Raw genomic sequence first — 7,172 nt, forward strand, 5'->3', positions numbered from 1 at the left:
GGCCGGGTGTCCGCACCTTTGGGGGGGGGGGGGTACTGTCATGTCCTGACCTTAGAGAGCCTTTTTATTTCTCTATTTGGTTAGGTTGGGGTGTGATTTGATTTTTCTATTTCTTTGTTGGCCGGGTATGGTTCCCAATCAGAGGCAGCTGTCTATCGTTGTCTCTGATTGGGGATCATACTTAGGCAGCCTTTTTTCCACCTTTAGTTTGTGGGATCTTGTTTGTGTGTAGTTGCTTTCTGCACTACATGTAGCTTTACATTTGTTTTTGTATTTTGTTGTTTTTGTCATTTAAATAAAATAAAAATGTACGCCTACCACGCTGCACCTTGGTCCAATCCATCTCTAAACGATCGTGACAGTACCTTTGTTTTTAAGTCACAGATTTTTAATCCCTTAATATTGTTGTTGGATTTAATTTTAACCTCTTACAGCTACCCCCCTACTTTGTGCAATTTCCGCCTGAAGATATACCCAAATCTAACAGCCTGTAGCTCAGGCACAGAACCAAGGATATGGTACCATTTGAAAGAAAACACTGAAGTTTGTGTAAATGTGAACTGAATGTAGGAGAATATAACACAATAGATCTGGTTTAGATAAAACAATGAAAAAAAAATACGTTTTTTATTTTTATTTTTGTATCATCTTTAAAATGAACAAGATAAAACAAACATTCAGATAGGATGATGGGGGAAATTTCAGTGAAAAATATAAGAGGGCAACAGAACTTGTACAAAGTTTCAGAATGATAACTTCCAAAATGAGTGTGCTACATGACATTTATCATGAAGTCACCCAGGTGTCCCACACAAGTAGCCCAAATGTACCCAAGTGGCCAAATTGGTGAAGGTATACATTTTGAAACAAATAACTATGTACAAAATACCAAAATGGTATTCTAACACCCCCCCCCCCCAAAAAAAATATACAAATATATATATATACATTTACAAAATAACATGGGTAACTATTTACACTTTCAATATTTGGAAGACCCTCAGTCCTCAAATCTATTTATATAGCCCCAGCCTAAAAACCCAAACAGCAAGCAATGCAGGTGTAGAAGCACGGTGGCTAGGAAAAACTCCCTAGAAAGGCAAAAACCTAGGAAGAAACCTAGAGAGGAACCAGGCTATGAGGGGTGGCCAGTCCTCTTCTGGCTGTGCCGGGTGGAGATCACAGTGGTTGTAGAGGGTGGAACAGGACAGCACCTTGAGTAAAAATTAACAGTTTAGGGTTCCATAGCCACAGGCAGAACAGTTGAAACTGGAACAGCAGCAAGGCCAGGTGGACTGGGGACAGCAAGGAGTCATCATGCCAGGTAGTCCTGACGCATGGTCCTAGGGCTCAGGTCCTCCTCCGAGAGAAAGAGAGGATTAGAGAGAGCATACTTAAATTCACACAGGACACCGGATAAGACTCCCATCCGGAGTCAGTGTCACTGTGAAAAACAATGTTCAGTTAGAATAGTTTCACATGAGCCCGTATCAACAGGTATAATAAACAGATATATATAGAGAGTACAGGGAACATAAGGTTGAATATATTATTACTACCTGCTAGATCTACTGTCTCTTTTATATTATGACATTTTAGCTAGATCTACTGTCTCTATATTATGACAGACCAGCTAGATCTACTGTCTTTATTATATTATGACAGACCAGCTAGATCTACTGTCTTTATTATATTACAACAGACCAGCTGTATCTACTGTCTCCATTCCACTTTGGCCATTGTGGGCCTGCCCTCCCCTCAACAGCCTCAAATAGGCTATTTCATGTGGGTTGGGGTGGGGCGGCAGACAGACGCATCTCACATTTCATGACATTACATATTTATATATTGCTTCTAAAATATGAAAAAAAATCACAAATAATATTTTATATTATTAATTTCAAACAAGGGCATTAGCATGATAAGAACTTACCAGTCCAAAACTATGTCCTCTCCCGTTCAAAGAATATACCTCCACAATCGCTAAATGAATCGTCCTACAACAATCTCTGTCTCACTTTCCCAATCAATTTATTCTAAAATTGTGTACATCTGTATATCTAGACTTAGATTTAGCCTTCCCTGACTTAGTCGCCATACTGATTGATATGTAAACAGCTGAATCTGCGCGTTTACCAAACAATGCAGTGCGTAATATGTGTTTCTCCTTCCGGTATGAAATTTCAATAGTGAATGACTCTCTTTAAGCTGGAGCTTACTACATGGGTTGGTCTTGCAACACATAAACATGGCCTATTGCCGTTTACCTCAGCTCATTGGCTATCTACCCAGCTAGATTTCAAGACGATCAGTGGTCATTGGGTTAAAAGACAGTCAATCAACGGAACAGCGGGCAAATCATTGGTGCACATTGATGTCATGACTTGTCTTCAAATCGGTTTCTTTCAGTCAATACGTCCAGCGAAATGGCCCATCAGCTTTGATTGTGTTACAAACAAACCAGTTGATTGCAGTGAAACCAAACATGACTGTAAAAGTCACGTTCTGTGTGGGTTATTTAACTGGAATGTGTCGTCGAAAATGAAATGAGACGGAATTCACGACACAAGCGGTTCACAAAATGTTTTGTGTTAGGCTATAAAAACTGATTTTATCAAACAAAAGATCATTCATTGTGTAACAATGAGCATTGGAATTGCAAACAGATGAAGATCGTCAAAGGTAAATTATTTATTTTTTTGTGATTATGTTACGCCTGTGCTGGTTAAAATTGTTGTTTTTTATGGGGCTCTGTCCTCAGATAATCGCATCGTATTCTTTCGCAGTAAATCCTTTTTTAAATCTGACAACGCAGTTGGATTAGCAAGATTCTAGGCTTTCGATACATGTGGTGCCTGGCTGGGTTGTTCCAACCTCTGCCCATCCCCAGCTGGCCCTGGTCCCACCTGTTGCTAGACTTTATCACAGGGTTACCTCCATCCCAAGGGCTTACCACTATCCTGGTGGTCATTGATCGGTTCTCCAAGGCAGCCCATTTCATTGTCTTACCCAAGTTGCCCTCAGCGAAAGAGACCGCTGATCTCATGACTACCCATGTCTTTCGACTACACAGACTTCCCCAGGACATTGTCTCGGATCGTGGGCCTCAGTTCGTCGCACGGTATTGGAAAGCCTTCTGTTCCCTGTTGGGGGTATCAGTGATTCTCTCCTCGGGGTTCCACCCACAGTCTAATGGGCAAGCGGAGCGGGTCAACCAGGAACTGGAGAAGTTCCTCTGCTGCTTATTCCTCACCCAGACCAGCAACTGGAGCAAGTTCCTCGTCTGGGCAGAGTATGCTCACAACCCACTGCCTGAACTCGTCCACTGGACTGTCGCCGTTCAAGTGTCAATTCGGGTTCGCCTGAACAAGAGTCCTAAGCGGGGATGCCATCAGCCGAGGTGTTCATTAGATGATGTTGCCGCACCTGGATCAAGCTGGTACGGCCCAGTCCCTTCTCTTCCCCTACAACTGCTCCTCCGCTGACTCGACTTGTTGATGGTCGCCCGGCCTACACTGCATGGCGTCTGTTGGAGGCTCGTCGGGTCCGAGGCACACAGCAGTACCTGGTGGACTGGGAGGGCTACAGCCCTGAGGAGCGGGAGTGGGTGCCTACCTGGGACATCCTAGATCCAGGCAGTACTTCAACCAACTATGTGGTGGTCATCCTGGCTCTGCGGCTGGAGTCACTCCTAGAAGAGGGGGTACTGTCATGGTTCCACCTGTCACCAGAGGGCGCAGAGACCAACCTACAGACATTAACGGCACTCAGGTGTGTCCTATTCACTCATTATGATTTCCCTGTTAAAAAATGTATGTTTTCTGTTGTCCTTTGTAGAAGCTTGAATTGTGTGCCGTGTGCGTGTGTCTCCTGAGCGAGTTTGTGACTTAGTGTTTGTTGTTTTCCCAGTGTTACTGTGATCCTTCCGTTACAATTTCTCTGTAAAGTATTATGTTTATCCTTAACCACTGATTCCTCGTCTGGTCTCCTCTCTGCACCTGGGTCCAGCCTCACCGTGTCACAGTTACAGATCAATGTGCAAAGTTTGATGTCAAATATGGACCTACTTGATATCTGGGTGCATGACACAAGCCCGGATATTTTGGTTCTCACAGTGACTTAGCTAAACGGCTTGATACCGAAAATGTACATTGACATTGCTGATTACAACATCTTCAGGTGTTACAGACTGAAAAAAGGGGGAGGGGTGGCTATTAGTGGTGGTCGGTGCCATTTAAGATGAGGAAGGACAAAAACAATGTTTTAATGAGGATGGCCTTATTTCTATTACAGCGTATTGGATGACTGTCATTCATATTCATTCCATTCACCCAGCTCAATGTAACATCGATAGGTTTAAGCTACTACATGATGCTCAAATGTCCATATACACACTTGTGTTTTCATTAATGTTTAATATGACTATTTATGTAGCAATCACCGTATGTTGTGGAATTTCAGCCCGCTAGCGGGTTCCGTGCGCAGAGAGGTTAACAGCTAACATTTCGATGGCAATAATAAATAGATATGCCGATAGTGGAGAACCTTGTTTCACTCCTCTTGACAGTTTAAAACTTTGAGATGTAGACATTATTTACTATTTTACATCTAGGGTTACTATACATAACTTTAACCAATTTTATAAGAGATTCTCCAAAATTGAAATATTCTAGGCATTTATATATAAACTCCAGTCATACTTTATCAAAAAAAAAACTGATTAGGATGAATAATATTGTCAAATGGCGTGCGTACTGGGAGCGGAGTCAGGTGCAGTAGAGCAGAGAGTTGTGAACAGCCGCACACTTTATTTAGGCAGGAGAAACCAACAGACGGACGCCACTGTGTCAACCTCCAGCCAATGCAAAAGTGCAAACACGCAAACAGTCACAATAATATTGTATAAATATTGTATAAACTAACCTCACTGCAACTCCCCTCCAAGTCTCCGACCACTACCTTGTATCCTTTTCCCTCTCGCTCTCATCCAACACTTCCCACACTGCCCCTACTCGGATGGTATCGCGCCGTCCCAACCTTCGCTCTCTCTCCCCCGCTACTCTCTCCTCTTCCATCCTATCATCTCTTCCCTCTGCTCAAACCTTCTCCAACCTATCTCCTGATTCTGCCTCCTCAACCCTCCTCTCCTCCCTTTCTGCATCCTTTGACTCTCTATGTCCCCTATCCTCCAGGCCGGCTCGGTCCTCCCCTCCTGCTCCGTGGCTCGACGACTCATTGCGAGCTCACAGAACAGGGCTCCGGGCAGCCGAGCGGAAATGGAGGAAAACTCGCCTCCCTGCAGACCTGGCATCCTTTCACTCCCTCCTCTCTACATTTTCCTCCTCTGTCTCTGCTGCTAAAGCCACTTTCTACCACTCTAAATTCCAAGCATCTGCCTCTAACCCTAGGAAGCTCTTTGCCACCTTCTCCTCCCTCTTGAATCCTCCTCCCCCCCTCCTCCCTCTCTGCAGATGACTTCGTCAACCATTTTGAAAAAGAAGGTCGACGACATCCGATCCTCGTTTGCTAAGTCAAACGACACCGCTGGTTCTGCTCACACTGCCCTACCCTGTGCTCTGACCTCTTTCTCCCCTCTCTCTCCAGATGACATCTCACGTCTTGTGACGGCCGGCCGCCCAACAACCTGCCCGCTTGACCCTATCCCCTCCTCTCTTCTCCAGACCATCTCCGGTGACCTTCTCCCTTACCTCACCTCGCTCATCAACTCATCCCTGACCGCTGGCTACGTCCCTCCCGTCTTCAAGAGAGCGAGAGTTGCACCCCTTCTGAAAAAACCTACACTCGATCCCTCCGATGTCAACAACTACAGACCAGTATCCCTTCTTTCTTTTCTCTCCAAAACTCTTGAACGTGCCGTCCTTGGCCAGCTCTCCCGCTATCTCTCTCAGAATGACCTTCTTGATCCAAATCAGTCAGGTTTCAAGACTAGTCATTCAACTGAGACTGCTCTTCTCTGTATCACGGAGGCGCTCCGCACTGCTAAAGCTAACTCTCTCTCCTCTGCTCTCATCCTTCTAGACCTATGAAGGAATAAGGAATAAATACATGTTGTGTGATTGGGGAATGAAAACCAGGTGTGCAGGGAACAAGACAAAATAAATGGATAAATAAAAAATGGAGTGGCGATGGCTAGGAAGCCGATGATGTCGACTGCCGAATGCCGCCTGAACAAGGAGAGGGGCCTACTTCGGCGGAAGTCGTGACAAGTATCTGACAATACCTTTTTAATTCTATGCGCCAAGCATTTAGATAGATTTTTTGCATTACAACACTGAAGTGTAAGAGGCCTCCAATTATTTTTTAAATGGACACGATCTTTATATATACCACTTGGATCCTGTTTCAGTAATAATGAAATCAGACCTTGTTGCGTGTCCGATAATCTACCGCTTATATAGTGGTAGATTGGTTAAAACATGCTCATAATGGTCCTCTGAGTATATAAAAAAAGTTTGATATTCTTCCACTGGTATGCCACCCAGCCCTGGAGTTTTCCAAGCCTTTATCACGTTCGTCATAACGAGGAGACCAAGGCGCAGCATGATATGAATACATTCTTCTTTATTTAAACGAAGAACACTAAACAAACTAACAAAAATAACAAAACGAACGTGAAGTTATAACACGAGTGCTGACATGCAACTACACATAGACAATAACTATTTACCAAAATGGAAAATGGCAACCTAAATAGGATCACCAATCAGAGACAACGATAAACAGCTGTCTCTGATTGGGAACCAATTCAGGCCACCATAGACCTACATATACCTAGACATACTAAAACCCCATAGATATACAAAAACACCTAGACAATTCAAAAAACTAAACCAACCACCCTTGTCACACCCTGACCTAACCAAAATAATAAAGAAAACAAAGATAACTAAGGTCAGGGCGTGACAGCCTTAAAGGCTTTAATTGCATCAAGAAGTTACTCCTCTGTAATTTGGCCTTCACATGAGTATTCCTGTACAGATGTTAATTTGACGTAATTAATAGGGGAAAAATCCATGCATTTTGCTTCGCTTAGTGGAGATGGAGGAGACTGAAACAAAAACATATGCTTCAAGTACTTTACTTTCTCTTTCAAAATATCATTCAGTGACTCATGCGTGACTCCATTTGTAACAAGTTTCAATATATGTTTT

This window comes from Oncorhynchus nerka, linkage group LG15 (genome assembly GCF_034236695.1).
Source record: "Oncorhynchus nerka isolate Pitt River linkage group LG15, Oner_Uvic_2.0, whole genome shotgun sequence".
NCBI classification, from domain to species: Eukaryota; Metazoa; Chordata; class Actinopteri; order Salmoniformes; family Salmonidae; genus Oncorhynchus; species Oncorhynchus nerka.